At 35.0% G+C, this 22,195-nt stretch overlaps 1 long non-coding RNA gene across 1 annotated transcript; it reads right to left on the bottom strand.

Annotated features, from left to right (window-relative positions):
• Positions 1-20,551: 20,551 nt before the first annotated feature.
• Positions 20,552-22,195, bottom strand: LOC149482946 (uncharacterized). Its single transcript, XR_016316556.1, has 3 exons — positions 22,096-22,195; positions 21,547-21,682; positions 20,552-20,705 (listed from the first exon to the last, which is right to left on the bottom strand). It is a non-coding gene; the product is annotated as an uncharacterized LOC149482946 (long non-coding RNA).

Here is a 22,195-nt window from a genome sequence, read left to right as displayed (position 1 = left end):
ATTATACGGTAATGTAATACACTGAATAAACAAGCGAAACAAAATAAGCGTATCGCATTTCGATGATTTAAGTTGATTCGTTATCAGGAGGCGCAGAATCTAAAGTTGCAGTTCGCAGTATCAACGCAATACAAATCTCGCCGATACAATAAATACCGCTAAAAATAAAAAATGGCCGCTGACAGAATATTAATTTAAAGTTATTGCCGCCCCCCCCTGGTGGACGCGAGAGTAAAACAAATGTGTAACAATAAAGTGTAAAAATATTATTTATTTTTACGAGTTTAAATAAGTTGTTAGTCACTTCTGAGTTATGTGTTGATGAGAATTTTTTTACTGTTGGTTACATTGGGTAGGCTTTTTTGAGCTGACAATGTATTAATACTGAAGTGTGATTGATCATTTTTTAAGCCACATCGATAAATAAAAGAAAATGTGTCATTAAATAACTCTACAAAAGTCTGTAGGTGAATGAAAATTTTCACAAATATGAATATTTATACAGGAAGATATTGGGTACATACAATAATATCTGTATATTTTATTAAGCACACAAACTTATACCTACACCCAAATATAAATAGTCCACTTCAGTAGTTCACATCTTTCTAACACATTTATAATGATATCGTCTCTATCTCCCGCAAACTAACCTCATTACAATAGAACACAACAAATTTGTCTTTATAGCAAACAACCACGTAGAACTATAAACATTTTATAACTGGGTCACATCTGAAGTTGGTCATTAGTCGAACAAAGACGGCTAGTTAAGAAATTGCGCTATTGTGTCGGAAATGTTTGCGAACAATAGCACAAAATTCCGCCTTTCCTGGGTGAAAACTTGCTAGTTCCTAACCTTGACATCCAAGATTATTGTTTTCCGTTTCGCAAAACATCTCTTGTGACGGAAAAATGCTTGGTTTTTGTAATTTCAATGCTATTTGTAATTTTAATTCACTATTCAAACGCTTTGGAATAATTAAAACGGGAATTAACTAGGTGGAGAAATAGTATTGTCTATCTAATTAATTTAAATTTTTAGATCACTGAATATAATGGAAATTAAACATTTAAGTATGATGTATCAGATCTATAAATCTTCCAACAAAGATTCTTGTATATAACTTATAAATACATATTTGTTTTATAAATAATATCATTATAGAGGATTAATTTTTCACACTCACCTTATAAATTGTAATAAAACACCCACTCACGATATTAAATTCTTATTTATGTATTCAGGTTGTTAATACGAGTATGATTTAGATTTCACACATGTTGCCGATTTTTTAATTCCTTAACATATTATTCATAAATATCTACTAATGTGGATAATTTATTTATTTTATTAGTATACTCAGCTGGTGTTAAGATATTCATCTATAAATCATATAGACGAGTATGTTACATATTTATAAATGTTATATATTGCGATAAATTCTATAACTTAAAAGTTTCGATTGTTTATGATAATCTCATTACTAATAAGTATTTATATTAAGAGAGTGAAACATAATATAATTTAATCAATAATTCTGTATGAAAGTGGACCTGGTTAATATACCAATTATTTTCTGAATTGTATTTTTATTGCTTTTTTATTGAGTAATGAATTTGTGCTTTGCATTTAAGAAATAACAGGTATTATACTATTATTGAAATATTTTACCACTATCTGTAGTTTACGACCAATTTATGCGACTGTTTTCACTGTGTCTAGTCTGTTTTTAATGCTCTAACAACTAAAGTGCTGAAATAATTTTGATGCATTTTAACATATCTAGCATTATTTAAATAGTAGATATATCAATGTTATCAAGGATTTTAATTATATTAATTATGTACCCACGTATATTCAAAATCACAATCATACGTGCACACGTGTAAGAAGTGAAACTTCTTTGGCAAGATTCAAAGATACCAAAATCGTCGCCTTACTCCATAACGAGACGGTATTGCCATCACGTGACCTTAACGCGTCTAAAGACGTTTCACTTCAAAACTTAAGAAATAAATAATGAAATATCAAGTACCCAAATAATAATACCTTAGAATAAAATATCGAAATAATATGATATCTAATGTACTGCAGACCACTAACTCCCCTGTATTACACACCTAAATTATTGTTAACGGAAACTGCAGGCAATATCAGTGAAAACAGGGCGAAAGATAAAATGCCCCCGTCTGATTCTATTCGAGCAGAAATTTTGTACAGCTCGGTAAAGGAAGGTGGAACAAAATATACGATAGCAATTATTGCCACAGATTAGCTAAGTAGTGAATGGTTTTGGAAATTGCATTCTTTTGTATAGGAAAGAGTTTGCATACTGTTTTAGGGTAAATTAAGAGTTTGCGTACTGTTTTAGGGCAAATTTTGTTTTCGGTTTAACTGTTACTTTTTGATTTGTATCGTCTTATGTAACTTATTGAATTTATTGTTGTGGATTAAATAAATAAAATCATAACCTTTTGTTATCTTTGTTATTCAATCTGTATAACTATGGCTTTGTCATTACGCCGACAGAGCGCATCCCGCGCATCCCGCGCATCCCGCGAGGATAATGACGCTACACCTACATTGATACGAACAACGCACGATTTCTAAGGATAGTAGCTAACACGTACATAGAAAAAATATTTAAATACAACATCAAACTTTTACCTTTTACCTTACAAAAAACGGATCAAAATAAATAAATAAATATTTCAAAATTTTCACACACGGCACGTTCTGATCCCATACTTTCCCAAGCTTTCGTTTGTGTTCTGGAAACCAGATGGCTGATAAACAATAAAAATATTGTATAATTTTAAATAAATACTTATATAGATAAATCATTACCTTATTGTCTTTGTTATACAATCTGTATAACTATTACCTTAAATTGTCTCTGTTATACAATCTGTATTATACTATTCTATGGCTTTCTCATTACCAGCAGTGTGAATCCGAGCAGCATAATGACACTGCACCTCCATTGATACGACGCACGATTTACTTCTATGGACTATTTGCTAACGTGATATATGGCGCGTTTGACTTTTGTTTTAGAGCGTTGCTTCCATTGATCGATGTTCGGACTTCGGAATTGAAGTCCGCGTGGATTTTTAAGAGGAAAGGTTTGAGTGTTGACTTGATAAACAATGAGAAATGTTCAAATGTGTCAAAGGTATGGGGAATATTTACTGATATTTATGATATCGTCATTTTATTAATTAATATGAATAAATCTCCTCAATGTAGGTAAAGAATAATGTCTTAAAATAAAAGATATTACTAATACAGTCCAAAATCTGTCTTATTCCAAAGCATTTTGAATCCTATTTAGGATTAGTTTTGAGTAAAAGTTTATCGTGTTTTTTTTTCTCTTCAAAAACTTATTATACAAGATTAAAGTAAAACGACTCTTAAATGGATAAAAATAGTTTGGACAATAATTATCATAAAAGCAAAGTAAAATTACGACACTGCTCTACAATGGACACAAAATATTTTAATGACGAGCTTTATTCAAAAGATAAAATAGGTCTTCGACTTTGTGACAAAAAGCGGTGACAAAAGAATTTGACTATTATCCAAAATCAAAGCCGCGCAAATACAACTTGTCGGCGGTTTTACTGTCAATCAAGAATTCCCTAATTTTGCGTTGTCACCGTATTTGTTGAGCGTCTTGGCCATAAAGAGGCTTGTTTTTGTACAAAACGGCCGTACTCAAGTATCGGAACTTTTTGTCCGAGTCACCGCGAAGTTTTTACACGGCCGGGATACGTTTTTGTCGTCTCTCAACTCATCTTAAGCGCCCATATATTTCTGGAGACCACTGTCCACCGACGTAATTGATTGAATTCCTTGTAAATAGGCCCCGTTTTGTCCACTCAGTTTTTCTATCGTATTAAATTTAAGTCCCGCATTGCGTATCGATTTTTGTTTGACGTGTAAAAAATGAACTGAAAACAACAGTAAAATATATCAGTTTAATATCCTCGTACAAAGGGAGAAGTTATAAAGAAAGTTAACGAGGTGATACAAAAAGCTGCATTCTCCTTCTGCAGAACGCTGTGTGTACGTCGTTGCATTGAAATTGAGCGTATGCTGCTTTTTATCACACTTTTTGAATGTAATGTTTTTATTTCACCAATACATCCTTCTTGCACTATAAGAAAAGTTGGTAAGTTTTGCACGTGAAGCGGATATTTTATTAAGTGTGTTTAGGCTTTGAGCCCTTATATATGTAGCCGTTCAAATGCCTTGAAATTTATGATATTTGAATAAACATCATTATTTTATGACTTGTTTATATCAAATCGCAATACCTGGTCGCGCCAATATAAAAATATACGTAAATATATTTCTCGATATGAAAGTGGACTGTATTTTGATCTACGTGGTGTTAGCAAAGAGGGATAGACAGGATCACACGGCACGTACCTCGTCGGAGGGAGTAGCGTCCAGAACACACGCGCCGCCACGCGGTCAGGGTCCTCCAGCTCGCGGCGGGCAAGAACGGCGTCCAGTCCCACACTCCACACAAACACACACGCGGCGGTGAGCGCGACCAAGGGCCGGGGCACGGGATACCCCGGTGGTGTTACAAGGGCACAATGCCTGATGATCTAGAGAGCCTCGTGGAAGCTCTCCGGCGGTGGCCGAGTCCCGAACCTCGCGAAGGAACGGAGCGAACCCGACTGACTGCAGCGACACGAACGTCGCGTTCACGTCTTATTGGACGTGTCACGTGGTTAGTGACCACGCGATGATTGGTTGTGCTCGTATGTAGGGAAGGATGAAGGAACACACCACAAACAATAAATGTTTAATTTCTACATTTACTATTTTAATTATATTGGCGTTACCATATCCACCCGCCCTAAATGGGTCACCATTTAAAACCAATCATAAGATACAGCGAAAAACTATGACTCTAGGATCGCATAATGCGCGCGGGTTGATAAAAGTCCTAAGAGCCACGGCGGTAATATAAATAACAAGTTCTATGGCTCTAGGAGCGCAAAATGCGAGCGGGATAATAAAAAATCCTAAAAGTCACGGCGGAAATATAACTAACAAATTCTATGACTCTAGGATCGCGTAAAGCGAGCGGGGTATAAAAAATTCCTAAAGTCACGGCGGTATTATAACTAAGAAATTATAAACGAAAGCGGTGCAAAACTTAAAATTAAACTTAACTAACTGCGGTAATATACTAATGCGATATAACTATTGTCTTGGAAGCGGACATAAACGAACGACCGGGCGAAGGTAAGTTCCCTTGGCGGTTCTAACTGTACAAACGCGCGCGACGTCGTCCTTTGAAGGATGTACTTTCTCTACGACGGCTAAAGGCCAGGTTAGGGGCGGTGCATTATCATTTATTACAACCACGACCGTTCCAGGAGTAATAGGTGTCGAAGGCGTATTCCATTTCTGCCTAACCTGCAAACCGTGTAAGTATTCCAATCTCCGACGTTTCCAAAACGACTGAACTAACTTGTCCAGTAGCGAGAACCTATCAAGCAAACTGACGTGATCAGATTTGACTTGAGGTGCGGGTAAAGCTAATAAAAGCGCGGTATTTAAAATAACAAGAAACAAATGCGTTATAATATTCATATATTTAATATGATGATAATCAATGATCATGATAATTATGTGATCATTGCGCGGTAATATCACTGGAAGTTTATGTGCATATTCCAGGGCGGAATCGCTTAGACGTCCGATGAGGATAAGTCTGTTGCGAATAAAAGGCCTCAAGCGGTTGAGAGCCTGCGAATAAAATTTATAAAAGAGTATATTATAATACTCCTCTGCAAAATATTTATTTTGCAGGGCGGGAATAATTTTATTCTCAGCGAAATTAGGTTCCTCTACGGTCATCATAACACCGCGGCGGGTTAATAATATAAGGAACCTATAAATATAAAATACACGACGCGACGAGACGCGAAGGGCGGTATCGTATAAAGCGCAATGCTTTATAGGCGGACACACAGTGTGCGCTAATAATTTTCGTTCGGGAATGTCTGCAATAGACTCACCATCGAGACTCCTAAGAGGCCAATCAGATGGGTCCGAACGAGCCCACTGGGATCCGTGGAACCACAGAGGGTGCGGTACGAGATTTTGTGGCGTAATGCCACGCGAAAGAATGTCAGCGGGATTTTCAATACCAGAAACATGGTAGAAATTATTTGATGGGATGTTATACACGACTGTGGGAGCAACGAAGCCCATCATGTCCCACAGACGGGCGGTAATTGACAAGATGGAGTGCTTAGTGCACATCACATCGGCGGATGCGGTAATTTTAAAATAAAAACAATCATCAACAGTAGACCAATGCAGACCAAGTAATTTATGTTGCACGGTCTTATCAAACTCCACCGCGGAGGGTAAAAGTTTGTGCGAAGCGGGAAGATTATCTAACACATTTTTGCTATTACTATTCCATTTAATAAGATCCCACTGAGCTCCCTTAAACAAATCGATGAGCTGCTGCGACGCGGAAACTGCTTCACATTCCGTGGGAATAGAGAAGGCGATATCATCCATATACAACGAGGAAGACGCAATGCCAATCGCGAGCGGATATTTCGCGCCGTCATCTTCTACGAGCTGTCTTACCGTGCGCAGTGCATGATAAGGACTAGACTTGATGCCGAAGCAAACTCGATTAAATTGATAAAGCAGCAGCGGATCCTGCGGGCTGAAACGATATAAAAAACATTGAAAACGACGATCAAACTCACGCACGAATATCTGCAGAAACTGTTGGCGGCAATCGGCGGTCATGGCAATCGCGTGGAGACGAAAACCTAAAATTATTGTAAACAAATTGCCTTGTAAATTCGGCCCAACATGCAGAAGGTCATTCAATGAACGCTGGCTTCCAGAAGTTGGCATGCTAGCATCTAAAACCATGCGCAGCTTAGTCGACGATTTATCCTCGCGCAGAACAGCGTGATGCGGTATAATATAAATAGGTGTAGGGTCACGCGGATCATACGGAGGCGCGGGTGAAATATAATTTTTCGTTAGATAATCTTTTATGACGTCATCATATGCCAACCTTAATTTAGGTGAAGCTTGAAGCTTTCTTTCGAGGCACATGAAACGTTTTGCGGGCAATATTAAATGAGTCACCGAGAGTGTAGAAATCATCCTTAAATGGAAGCGAAACAATATATCTACCACTCACGGGGTCGCGGGTTGTGGTTAATTTATAATATTCTTCACATTCAACATCATCGGGATGTTGAACGGGCGGTGCGGTAGGAAGCTCCTCGAGCTCCCAGAAACGCCTGACTAATGAGTCAATAGCGGCGGTCTCTTGAACGTGACAACACGTCAAGGGCGGTTTATGTATGTTAGGTATGGTGGGTACTGAACCCATTATTACATAGCCTAACACCGTGCGCAATGCAGCGGGCGCCGACGAGTCACGAGATGCATGAACTACGTCGGGGAGAAGCAGATGAGGGAACAGAGAAGCACCGATTAATAAATCGATTTTATTTGGCGTACCAAAACTCTCATCTGCGAGCGGTAAATGCGAAATATTCGATAAGACAGAAGTGTCTATAACAGCGGTAGGTAATAAATCCGTAACATGATCAACAACTAGCGGTGAAATATTAAAAGATATGTTGTTGTCAAGACGCGAATAAAATTGTACATTTACGGAATTACTATTTACAATTTTTTCTGAACCACCGAACCCCTTAATAATAGTACGTTCGGTTTTCTGCGGTTTAATACCTAAACGTTCACAACATTCATTCGTAATGAAGTGACTTTGCGAAGCGGAATCTAAAAGCGCGCGAATAACAAGCCGTTCGCCTTTACAATTATAAGCTACGACTTCAGCGGTTGATAATAAAATAGTACATTGTTTATTCGCGGGCGCGTTGCATTGAAATGCGTTATCAGTATCAGCTGTATAGCTAGCGGTACATAGCGCAATGTCGGAGCGGACGCACTCGCCCGACGGCGGTGACGGCGCAGGCAACGGCGGTGTGCTGCGCGGCGGGGGGTGAGACGCAGGCGCGGGAATGGACGATTCGCGTTTCAAATGTAACATCGTATGATGTTTTAATTTACAAATGCGGCAATTAAAATTAGACGAACAACTAGAAACTCGATGTTTTATACTGAGACAATTTATACACGCGTTTCTATCCTTTACGTATTTCAAACGTTCCTGCGGACTCATTTTATGAAAACTCGAACATTTATATAAATGTTGATGCGTAATATTTTTACAAAGACAACTATAAGCGGAATCAGCGGTTGTTACGTAAGACTGATACGTCTTAGGCGGTGCGGAAGAAATATTATTTGAACTGCGGTTATAATTATTATACTTTCGAGGCGGTTTATTTATTCCCGAATTTGTGGAAGGATGAATGCGTTCTAATACCTTCGCACGAGTTTGAATAAATTGAACTAAGTTATCAAAAGTAGGCATTTCACTACCAAACTTAGTCTCGAAAGCGCGAACAGTATCTGAGTCTAACTTCTTCAACGCGATATGAACAATCATTAAATCTGTAATATTATCTAACTTTATATTCTGTAAGGCGCGCACTGCGCTAATAAAGTTATCAGTAAATAAATCAAAGTTTGTTGCGGACGGAGAATGCAAAGGTTTAAAATCAAACATTTGATTTAAATACGCGGAAACTAACATACGTTTATCATCATATTTATCTTTTAAAGTTTGTAAAATTAAATTATAATTTTCAGCGGAGGGGGTTATACCAGCTATAACAGTTGTGGCTTTCCCCGTTAATTTACCTAGTAAATAATATAAACGCTCGGCATCTGTAAGGCCGGGATTGTTATGAACAACTGATTCAAAATTCGAAAGAAACAGCGGAAATGAGCGAATATCACCCGAAAATGGTACTAATTCGATAGGCGGTAATTTAGGCCTATTTTTATGCAAATTATTAATATCTCCGTGTGACGGACTTGGTTGCGAATATTGCGATTTAATTCTTTTAATCCTGCTATATAAAGACTCGAATGCAACGAGGCTTTTATAATCAGGTTTCGCGGTAGGTGTTAATAATAATAAGCGAGTATTGTATTCGTCTAAACACTGTTTATAATCCTCGCGTAATGATTCTACCTGCGCGGACTCGTCAAGGAAACTTTCCATTAGCGAGGCGTTGTTATGAACGTTTAAAGACAAATCATACATTTGTTGCACCATTTCGAATATAACTTCGCGTTTAGCTAATAACATGGATAACTGCGAATCATTTATATCTTCCGAATCATTAACATCCGAAGCGTCACTATCAGGTAACTTAGTCATTTTCTTAGGCGGCATTTTTTAATAACAAAAGTATATATTCAAACAGAGAATGTTACAATACAAGTTACAATAACAAGTAATACGACTAAATAAAGTAGGTCAGCGACGCAAGCGTAATATGAACCGAGTATGAATTTTCAATATGGTCGGATTATAACAGCGGATCGCGGAATGACCTAGATAACGTTATAAATTTCGAGCGCGGGTAGCGGGTAAATAAATATGATGAAATATGTTCGATTTATAATGATTTTAGCGTTATAACTGCGGATAAACGATATGAATATAATTTTAATTAACTATTTTAATAATAATATACGCGTAACTTAATGTTACGGGCGGAATAAAATATATTTTAAGCAAAAAATAATAGATGACGCAATGTCGATCTATGCGGTATATTATAGTTATTTCACAATGAATGTAGGGGAGACCTAGGGGAGTTGAAACAATTTTCACGTTTTCTTGGATATAACTCACACTATTATCAGAAATCTTATGGTACTGGTACCAATCGATAGGTTATTTTATACACTTGCGAATGGTTAGAATAAATAAACGGTAAGCGTTAAAAATCGTGGTGAAAAATTGACTTAATCGTAACAAGTGAACTTGTTTCAATTCCCCTCATACCGAGGTAAGATGAAACAGAGGTCGAGGAGAGTTGAAACATTATGATTCTGGGGAGTAATAGGGGCTGCATAATAAAAATGATGATTTGATTGAAAGGTTTTAATTAAAACTTATATTTTCAAGTAATCAACGACCTTTATAAGTAATATTTTAATGACATATCAGTCAAGTAGGTCTAATACAAATATTAAACACCTAAATTACTAAAAATTAACACGCGTAACATCAATTATAATCAGTCGAATCAACAAAATGTTTTACATTTTTATAAAACTAAAGATTTGACATAAAATAGTTAATCATCAGTCGTTTTTAGGGTTCCGTACCTCAAAAGGAAAAAACGGAACCCTTATAGAATCACTTTGTTGTCCGTCTGTCCGTCCGTCCGTCCGTCTGTCAAGACCCTTTTTCTCAGGAACGCGTGGAGGTATGAAGCTGAAATTTATATCAATTACTCAGGTCTACTGTCCCTTAAAGCTGTGAAAAAATCAAACTTCTAAGCCAACGCAATCAAAAGATACAGCCGTTTAAATCTGAATCAAAACCTACAGGGTGCTTCCCGTGAACTCAGAATCTTGAAATTTGGTACGAAGCAACGTCTTATAGCATAGATAAAGGAAAAATTACGAAAACCATAAATTTTTAGTTACATCACATACGGAACCCTCGGTGCGCGAGTCCAACTCGCACTTGGCTGGTTTTTATTATTTAAGTATTACAATCAGTACCTAACTACTATAAACTATTTAAAGAACAATAATCTAAAAAATGTCAAAGACAAAGTTCTCCACCAGCACAAGCTTCATGAGCCCACAATTGGCATTTCAGACATTGAGCCCACTTTTCTTTGGATCTGTTATTTGAATATGATTCCATACAGCAAATGCAGCAGGATTCCTCATCTTCTTCATCACTATTTTCGTTTCTTGACAACCTTAACCTTTTTAGTTTTACAGCCTGGTTTTGATCTTTTTCTTGCTTTAGTTCCTCCAGTAGGCATACTTAAACAAATAAACACATTAAATCAACAATAAAATCCTATAATCTTCGTACTTTTTAGCTATAGTCAGATATTAAATTGAAAACAAGGAGAGTTGAAACAGTCTGTTTCAAATCACCTCGGTGAGAAAAAACCTCCCAATTTTTATTCAAATCACGATCAAACAGTAAATACACAGAAATCAAATTTACCAAGTATATTTCAAGAATCTATAGATAATAAGTTTTTAAAACATATATAACTCAACCCAAAAAACAAAACCAATATTAAAGTACGAGCATCGTAAAAAATCATGAAATACTTACTTTTTGCGATTTTCGGCACATGTCATTCAGAACTACACAACTGCACAAATGACGCCACCGGCGTGAACTGACGCGATAGCTGGTGGAGGGAGTTGGTTAAAAAAGACGTTGCCAGATCGCTAACAGTTTTAGGTTCCGAGAAATCGGGACTGTTTCAACTCACCTTTGTTTCAAAACCCCTCGGTCTCCCCTACTATTAAATCGCTTATTAGGGCCTACAATGAGTATCCTAATAAGGGCGGGTTTAAAATATATTTTATATGAATAGTAGAAGACGCATTGTCGTTCTATTATATGCGGTATATTAAATAGTATTTCGCATTGAAGATACTACTAATCGCTTATTAGGTCCTACACAATGAGTATCCTAATAAGGGCGGTGGAATCATCAGGTATTATCCGGCTCGAAGTGACCACTCTATGGTTACTATCCGGCTCGAAGGACCACTCAATGGTCGCGCCAATATAAAAATATACGTAAATATATTTCTCGATATGAAAGTGGACTGTATTTTGATCTACGTGGTGTTAGCAAAGAGGGATAGACAGGATCACACGGCACGTACCTCGTCGGAGGGAGTAGCGTCCAGAACACACGCGCCGCCACGCGGTCAGGGTCCTCCAGCTCGCGGCGGGCAAGAACGGCGTCCAGTCCCACACTCCACACAAACACACACGCGGCGGTGAGCGCGACCAAGGGCCGGGGCACGGGATACCCCGGTGGTGTTACAAGGGCACAATGCCTGATGATCTAGAGAGCCTCGTGGAAGCTCTCCGGCGGTGGCCGAGTCCCGAACCTCGCGAAGGAACGGAGCGAACCCGACTGACTGCAGCGACACGAACGTCGCGTTCACGTCTTATTGGACGTGTCACGTGGTTAGTGACCACGCGATGATTGGTTGTGCTCGTATGTAGGGAAGGATGAAGGAACACACCACAAACAATAAATGTTTAATTTCTACATTTACTATTTTAATTATATTGGCGTTACCAATACCTATACCATAACATTTTGTCGCATAAGCTCTATCAACCATCCTTAAATAATGGAAAGAGATTTGTATTGTTTTAATGGTATTACCAACAAATAGTACTTAATCTAAATAAGTAATACAATATTATTTTAAAATTCATTAATCCAGACGAAAAATTAACCGTTTAACAATATAGAAGCATAGATAAGTAAAATTTATACTTTATTTATGAATTGAAAGTGAACTGAATAAACATTCAAATCATTACCAATACAATTCAATACTCACGTGTTCCATCACTTTCTTACAAATATAATTCAATACAGCAGTTGATATGAGTCGATTTATTATAGCCATAACTCACTCGAAGTTAACGCCTTCTTTGCATTTGTTGATTGGTTTACTTATCGATACATCGATCATTTGATAAATGTTACTCGTAATCAAATCGATTCCATCCAATCATATCTCGGAACATCTGAATGATTGTATTGAAGATATGTTGTTAATGCGATAACTTTTGTTATCGGTTTTAATTTTTAATTAATTACTTGTTGAATTAATGTTTCAGTTAAAGTATCAGATATGATAAAACTTAAGAGAATTAACTAGCCTAGCTTTCCTTAATTAGCTATATATGATAACTATTATATTAATGTAAACATATTGCTTGCTAACATAATATAGTAGGATATAGTAAGGTATGCATAACGTACTTACACGACTTCTGGGATAAATTATAAATTATAGTGAAAAATAGCACTAATATTATTCAAAAGTTTTACATAACCATTTACGCCAACATAAAAACTTGCCGAAGAAACCAAAATGTAGATCAATATCACGGTTTTAATAAAACAGATGGAAAGCTCCCATATCCGGTATCTCGTTTTTGCTCGAAAAAACTCGTACAAAATGCAATGATAATAGAAACAAGGGAACACAAAGGGGTTATCGCGTTATTATTTCAAGTTGAAGGGTCTAAGTGCCTATGAGCCGATTATCACGCATTTTGGCCAGCCTGTGTATTTCATGAGTGGTGTTATGTGATTCACAATATGAGATCGTATAAAGAGAAAAGGCAATATGCTCGGAAGAGCGTTAATTTTAATCTGGAGTGGACGCTTCTGGAATATTCGGATATGAAATTACATTTTTCATTGTATTCTATGTGAATATGGGTACGAGTATAGCCTTTTTAATTATTTCTTTGGGGAAAAGGCTCATGGCGGAAACCCGATTTCAATGGAGAACATGTGATTGCCATTTTACGCGTCAAAATCCTTACCACATTGCTATTTATATAATATACGTCTTACTTTAATAAATATCTTCATTTAAAAAGCTGTTATTTCCTAGGGAATACTCTAGTAGAATAGTATTCAATTCATACGCAAATTTCAAATCATATTCAATAGATTATGGATATAATATTGGTATAGATATCTAAATAAACTGACTGAATGTTTGGCCTCAAGGCAGCAAGAACATCCGCCCACTGGATGTATGACATAATCCGACATGACAAGACCGCACTGAAGGCTTGGATATCTTTATTCTTAAATAATTTTACATAATATCGATATCAAAAGTGTGTAAATTGTTATAATGTAAGTTGATTTGTAGAATCAATGATCAGGTTAAAAGTTATACCTGCCGAAAATCGAATAAATTTGTTATTATCAATTACACACTTGAATTAGCGAAATTATTCCAACACTTTAGAAGAATGGTAGCAGGTAATTCATCAACCCTATCCTAATGGCGCAATATATTATGATATGGTAGTGCACATAAACTTCCAACAAAATTCATAAAAACACTAAATTCCACAAGCCGACGACCAATAATTTCAGAATTCTGACACTATAGCTCGGATAAAATCCCTATCAACCTATCAATATTACACGTAGTAAAATAAAAATTTATCAGTCTTAGCTTCATAAGCGATAATACGATCGTAAATTCCACGTCCATTACCCTCTTAGTGGAATCTATATCTCGTATATAGGCTTTTTACACTAGAAAGGGTTGAAAAAAGATCATAAAAACGGAGGTATGTGCCCTATGAACGAGTAACACAAATTTTATTACGTACAATGCGTTGACGAATAGGGTGCTCTAGCGTTGGGCAAAGATTATTATGTAAATACGATAGATGCGCTTTCTAATAAGAATTTACATTTCCATTGTTGATAGCTTAACTTATTTATTGGATCGTTACAGATTTTTGGCTTTATCATGAAACAGATATTTATGTTACATACACGGGAGAAAATGTTTTAAACATTCTTATTGATGAAATCTAATAAGACGTAGGTAGTTATTAGTTTAGTTAAAATCCAATGAGAATTGTCTTATTTAATGGTAAGATGTAATTCATTTAATAAACTTTGGTGATCTTACTAAAGCTATTAAACTAAAAAATTAAATATATCATGTGCATCAGAATGTGAGTTTGATCCACACTCCAGGCAAAATATTGGGCAAAGAATATAGAGTTCGTGAACGCTTATGGGTTTCCATACAATTATGATTATAATATTATGTTCATAATATGCTTATAATATATTATGTAGATTGTGGATACTTATGCAAATTGTTAAACGCTTAGACATTATTTTATGTATCTATTTTCCATAATACAAGCTTACGTTAATTGAAACTAGATGGCGTTGTACACACATTAATTATAACAAGCAATCTATGGTACAGTTTAATGAACATTTCCAACGTGGAATTAAGACATCCAGTATCGTGACGCTAATTTATTCTGCACAGTACTTTGTCCTACTTAATCTTTGTTAATTTGGGCTCGGCGCAAGTTGCGTGACAATAGCGAGCGGCACGCACGCTGTCAAATGATAACTCCACGTCTATCAATTTTCAGAGGAATACTTAAAGTTTATTACGGCCTTCGTAGATAAGCCACAATAGAATTAGTAACAAAAGCGTATAAAACAGCTAATAGCACGGCCCGTGTTCAAACAAACGAATCAGTCAGACTATAAATGTTTTATAACCTTATGATTCATTTGTTTTATCGGACGAGCTTTTTGATATGTTTGGAACTTTGCTTTGGGTTCTAAATTACTCGATGCGTGTGTCTACGTGTATGCTATCTAGGAGATATCTATCTAAAGTTAGCCGGAAGGCCATATATTTATTTATAATTACCTATGGCATTCTTATCAACTTACCGATAAAATTGTACTAAACTAGATTTGGCAAGCTTCTGGTTGTTTTTGGTTACTTTGTACATTCGTACAAAAGTTAATTAAATACAATTAAGTAAAATTACAATGTTTTTAAATATTCATATAAATCATAACCAGAAAAATCGCTTCATACATTAACAACTTCAAACTAAACAGTCATTTAACCCACCTTCATAACTAATAAATAATAAGAACCTTCTTGAAGTAATAACCGTAACCATGTCTCTGTATTACCACAAAAATTCACTCGTATACGTAATTTGAGTCGTTTCGAGTTAATCATTATAATATTGCTCTTCGTGAATAACCAGTACATATATCTGCAAAAAAGCACACCCATTAGTATGGGAGACCGTATTTAATAGCCCCGAAGGGCAATGTGTCCACATCACAAATTAAAGCTTGTTTAATGCCGGGAGCAGCCGATTTTTCTCTTTCAATCCGCAAATTATTAATACAACGAATGCTACTTATACTGGACCCACGTTTAATCTTAATTAAAATGTATATATCTGTAGGTTGAGAAACGCTAGGGAGTTATGCTAGTCAAATGGAATATCAATATGTACATACTAACATAATTATGTAATGTACCTATGTAATTTCATCCCATAGAGCAACGACAACACAGAAAAACGATTATAATCAATACCTTTGAAATTCATTACTTTTAAATAAAAAGTGACAGTCCAATTAAACAATTGTTTAATGAAAGTGGGACGTAACAAAATGGGTCAGTTATTTTGTAATTTTCCAAAAAATACGAATTGAAAACATGTCACATACAAGTCATACACAGCCACTTACAATAATTAAACCTTTTTAAAACCAGTCGAAATTTAAATGAAATTCAGTGACATTCGAATTCTTTATTTTTATTTTTAGTCTGTTAAATAATTAGTTTGGCGCGAAAATCGGGGTGTCGCCAGTTGCATTTGACAGGTGGTGCGCGATATAATTGCAGCCGGGGGCTGTCTCAACGTTTAACATTCAACGCGAAAAAATGGAACGAATAATGCGGCCCTTATCGCAATTAAAATGCAGAATTGTGTGGATCATTATTCTCTTGTTTTTGCCCTCGATAAAATGTCACGTTCGGAATAGATAGGTCGATATATATAAGTTTACTGCGAAGTTAAGAATGCCTGTTTTTATCGTGCTGGAATCCTGCAGTCAGCTTGAAATGGTGACTGAGGTGATTTTTAAGCATTCGAGTTATTTTATTAACGTATTTGCAGTATGTTTTGGATAATGAAGATTTCTTTACAGCAGTTTTACGTGATATTGATGTACAAAAATAGGAAACAAGCTCAAAAGTTATCACTACATAGTATAAAACAAAGTCGCTTTCTCTGTCCCTATGTCCCTATGTATGCTTAAATCTTTAAAACTACGCAACGGATTTTGATGCGGTTTTTTTTAATAGATAGAGTGATTAAAGAGGAAGGTTTTAGTATATAATTTATTATGTTTTAAACAAAGAGGGCGAAGCCGCGGGCGGAAAGCTAGTAAGTAATAAAAAATAAACTTTGTTTATTTTAAGTATAAAATAAAATTGAAGCCAAATAATTTCATATCTTTATATTTTATAATTTGACCCGAATTTCATCTCAAGTGAGATGATGAAAATTTTTCAATAATTAACAATTCCTCCGCGGGTGGCATTTAATTTTAATTCGGTAAGAAATAAACACAAGCGCTTTATTTAATGAAAAATTGTTTCGTTTTAAATTAAAGAGCAACAGGCGACAAAATGTTTGCGATTTATTTTAAATATAATTTCTCCAATTCGTGTTTATATTAATTTTACAAGAAATCATTTTACCTTCTCATTTTATACCGTTTCTTTATTCATTTCAGGTCTTTTACAAGGCTATGAATTTTCCATTGTTTTGAGTGTTTTTAATTTTTCATCAAACATGCGTCTTTCTGCTTTCCTAAGCCGAATTCATAAATACTTTCGCATTTTACTTTCTAACATAATGTATCGAGAAATAAATTATCCTAAAGAGGAAAGACATATTATATTACACTTTTTAGAACCCACAGATATAACATATTATTTCAACGGTATTTCAAATCCACAATATTAAATGGTCATTAGCAACCTCTATTTCATAATGACATTATAAACATTTTATTCCACAATTTCCCCTAATTAAACTAAATAAATGTAGGTCAATGTTTAGAATATTTACCGCTCGCGTTTACGTGACCTGTCACGAACATTACCAACTCATTTTTCATTAGAACTAAAGAATTTGACCTTTTCGTTTATCAGCTTGATAAATACGCACTCGCTTTAATGTATTGTCGCCTTTATAGGCCCTAGTCATCCGATTTTATCGAGCAATGATAGAGTGACTTTATAAATAACTCTCGGCTGAATGGGCGATATTTTAGTACTGCTCCATCCATTGACAAGTTTTTAAAAGATGCGAATCAATTTCGTCATCTAGAAGTATAGATGGTATAAACCATTTGTGATAAGAAATGCCAGTTTAACAGTATTCGTATAATGATGAAGTTTTACTTATGGTCAGAGTCACTGACTAAAAAAAAAGTGTGAGTGTACTAGTAGGGCATGCACCCGGGTTTACCCGGTTCCGAAAAACCCGGGTAAACCCGGGTTTTTTGATGATCTTGAGAACCGGGTTTGAATAGTATGAAACCCGGTTCTCCCGGTTCCGACCAAAATATTAAAATATGAAGTATTATTTATATTTTGCTGCATTATTTTAACAAATTTATTCTATCTGGCAACGTCAGACTCTCGTGCATCGCGAATTTTCGTGTCACGCCTCAAGCGTGGCTCTGATTGGTTGTCTAACCTTAGATGCTATAAGTTTCCTACGGGTGTATTACCAAAAAAAAAATTAGGCTTCGAAAATGACAAAAATTAGGCTACTGAAATATTTTTATTAGATTTGTCGTGAATTTGAAAAGCTGTTGATTTTACTGTTTCATATAATGATCCAGTCATGTTTTTGTTTTTGGTATCAAGCTGAAATTTATATCGAATACTCAAGTCTTCGGTCCCTTGATGCTGTGAAAAAGTCAAACTCACAAGCCAACGCATCAAAAGATACAGCCGTAAATGCTGAAATTTTTTGCAAATTTCGACATTCGCATTGGACTCAAAACCTACAGGGTACTTCTCATGAACACAGAGCTTTTAAATTTCGTAAAAGTAACGTCTTATAACACAGATAAAGGAAAAATTGCTAGAAACATAAATTTTAAAGTTACAACATTATAACAAGATAAAAAGTAAAACAACTAAAACCCAACTACGACAAAAAACGACGCTGAAAAAGTATAAAACAAAAGTTAAATTGATGAACTAATAAAGAAGCTATGAACGAAAAGATGTGAATTATATGCAATCAGCCTATGAATACAGGTAAAGTCACAAGCAAATGCTAGTAATATATATATATTCAAAATGTGCAAGTAAAAAGCTTTCAAATGATACCAAACACGGCATATTTATCTTAACTTTATTTTTTTACTCTGTATGTTTTGTCCGCTAGAGGGCGCCACATTAGATTTTGTGAAACCCCATATAGCCTATAACCAGCGGACAATTAAGACGCTTCTAATGATATGTCATTTGTTGAATTCTGATAAGTAGTTTAGAAGTTACGAGGGAACAGATGAACATACATACATACATACATACATACATACATACATACATACATACATACATACATACATACATAGCCTGTCAAAATCATAACCCTCCTTTTGCTTTGCCGTAGTCGGGTAAAAAATAGGTTTGTTCGGAGCCCTCGGAGCGCGAGTCCGACTCGCACTTGGCCGGTTTTTTGCTTTACAGTTTGCAGTTAATGAATAAGGTTTAAGACGAAATACAATCATGCTTGTGCACCTTTTGGGCTACGCCCCCTGGGTGGAGCATAAGAGCGCGCGGGACGCTTCACAAAAATCCCCTCGCCACGCCACACAACTGAATAGATGACGGAAACATACGGAACTAACGGAGGTTCAATGAACTTTACTTATATTCTATTCGCGCGGTTAAAGCTGAGTAAAGCAATCCGGCAACGTCTTTTCGTTGCCGGGCCCATCGAACTAGAAAAATCGACCTTTGTTCCTTTGCACGAAGGTCGATTTTTAATTGGTACAAATCTGATTACAAAAACTGAGCTTGTGACTAAATTATTTTATGATGTAATTACATATTTGTTATTGTTAGAATTGTCGCTACCTACGTTACTAGCTTATTTTCAAATCTTTGTAAACAAATTTTATAGTTTTTCGACATGGGGGACATACGTACAATATGATAATAAAAATACATAAAAGAATAATGCTATTTACGTTTGTTTTTTTTTACATTATTATCGGTTTTAAAAGATTAAAAAAAACGGGTTTTTGTTTTTATATCATATTTATTGAAAAAAAAAAAAACAATAATAGACAAAAAAATATTATTTACAATTTTGATTATTTTTGAATAAATATATCCGACATTTTGATATACTTATTATTAGACATCGGATTATATGCATTTGCATGTTTGCATATGCAAATGCATAAAACTCTCTATTTACGGCGTTAGTGCATATTTTAGCCTTTTTCCCCAATCGTGCATATTTCGTTAAGTAGCGGGAGTTTTGATTGGTTGACTAACCTTTATTAGCCAATCAGAACGCTCAGCAAGTAAACAAACCCTATTTTGGCATGGTAAAATGGCAAAAAATTACAAAATGGGCTCCATTTTAAGTTAATTTTGAGCCATTAAAATAGGGCTAGATTACCCTTTTGGGGCTTAAAATTTAAAACACGGGTTAAATTCCAAAAAAGGGCTAGATTTAGCCCGTAATGGTCTAAGGTGGCAACACTGGGCTCGCGGGTGACAAACTATATTTAATTTTAAGAAAATTTCGCTGTTTTTGTACAATCTTTGATTAAAATATATAGAAAAAATAAAGGTTTTTCGATTTTGTATTGTGCATATTTTAGGCAAATCAGTCGTTTTTAGTGCATATTTCGGCCTTTTTTAGTGCATATTTGCATGCATATTTTGGCATTTTGTTAGTGCATATAATCCGATGTCTACTTATTATACTTATTATACATCAGATATTTTCGAATGCTGGTTTTGTTACCATTTTATTGTTCCAATGTTTATCTTCTTGATACGACTTCTTCTCCTTGTTCCGTAAATAAATATGTCTCTTGCCCGTTACTTTGAGCTATCCTTGTACATTGAGGTGCTGAAACAACCATAATAAGTTATAATAGGAGAAAAATTAATTGATAATACCTCTTATAATACCACGATTATTATAAAGATACTGTCATCAAAACTAGAAAAAATTGCACAGCTGTGTACGTTCCTTTGTCGCTTTATTATCCTAGCCCGTAATAAACTCGATTGTCGGCGTCATACATAGCAAACTTTCTGAGAAAATCGTTCTTTTGTTTGCAAAATTTTACGGTTGACCGCAATTATTATAAAAAGTGCTTTTATAAAAATTAGTAAAAAATTTCGCAGCTGTGTCTGTTCGTTTATCGCTCTATTGTCCTAGCTCGTAAAAAAGTCGTTTGTCGGCATAGTTACCTACATACTTCATAGTTACATAACTACAAATTTTTCAAATATTTTTTATATAAAATTTATAAGTAATTATGCTTATGCATAATATGCAAATAGTATTCATAAAAACAAATAAAAAAAATTACTCATACATACATTCATTCGAATTGATATATGTATAAATAAATATCCTTTATCTAATCCTGTCTAGATCTAATCCTTGTCTTGGGATTGCTCACATGTGTATAGAATTGTAAGTAGATCAGCAATAAGCCTAAAATAGCATGATATCTAATAAGTAAAAAAATTACAATTACCGGTGCAGTGAAAGACCTCAGACAGTAGTTATAATACAATAAAAAAAAACAAAAAAGTTATACGCAATAGGGTTGAAATAAAAATTGTTTCTGATCTCACTGGTAATTACCTACCCGTCAGTGATAACTTACACTAGTCTGAAATATTCCACTATCTTCAATCTTATGACTTATAAATAAATGACATAAGAATAAACTTACACAAAAAAGTACTATGTGAAACTGTCTGAAGATCCATATCACTTTCTGGTAATCATGGTTGGCCTAAAAGACCAACGTGTCTTTATTGCGTCCTGGCTTGCAAGCTGCACATCGGATTTTTCGTGGTCGCGCTTCGCTATTAGAAATAAACATACATACACAAATCAGTAGTATATTTATTGGAAAATGAAATCTCAAAAAACAACTAAAACATTACCTATTTATACCAATAATAAAATTATAAATAAAAATAAAGACAGAGTGCATAAAATTATAAAATCTTGATTTGTGCGTTGCTAAATTCAGACTTTGTAAACATATATGTACTAATACAAAAATCATAAATAGGTAATGAAATCTCAAAATATGACTAAAATAATATTACTTATTACAAATAAAAATAACTATCAGATTTTCATTTATGCGTTTCTCAATTTAGACTTGTAAACATATACCTAGTAATCAAAATATTTGAAGTTGAAATCTTTAGACTTGTAGCGACCTAAAGACATAATAAATATAAATAAGCATGATAAACATTAAACTTACCTATTTAGATTCAATAACTGTAGTTTCTTCATCTGCCTTCGCAACATTTTATTCCTAATGTTCTCACCATCAATGTTTTGGCCACCAAAATTCACCATGT

This window comes from Colias philodice, chromosome 14, assembly GCF_061535455.1.
Source record: "Colias philodice isolate Cphi_HAF_F1 chromosome 14, ilColPhil1 Martin Lab GWU primary, whole genome shotgun sequence".
Classification (NCBI taxonomy): domain Eukaryota; kingdom Metazoa; phylum Arthropoda; class Insecta; order Lepidoptera; family Pieridae; genus Colias; species Colias philodice.
The sequence above is the reverse complement of the archived record's forward strand: the minus strand, read 5'-3'. Positions and strand labels throughout refer to the sequence as shown.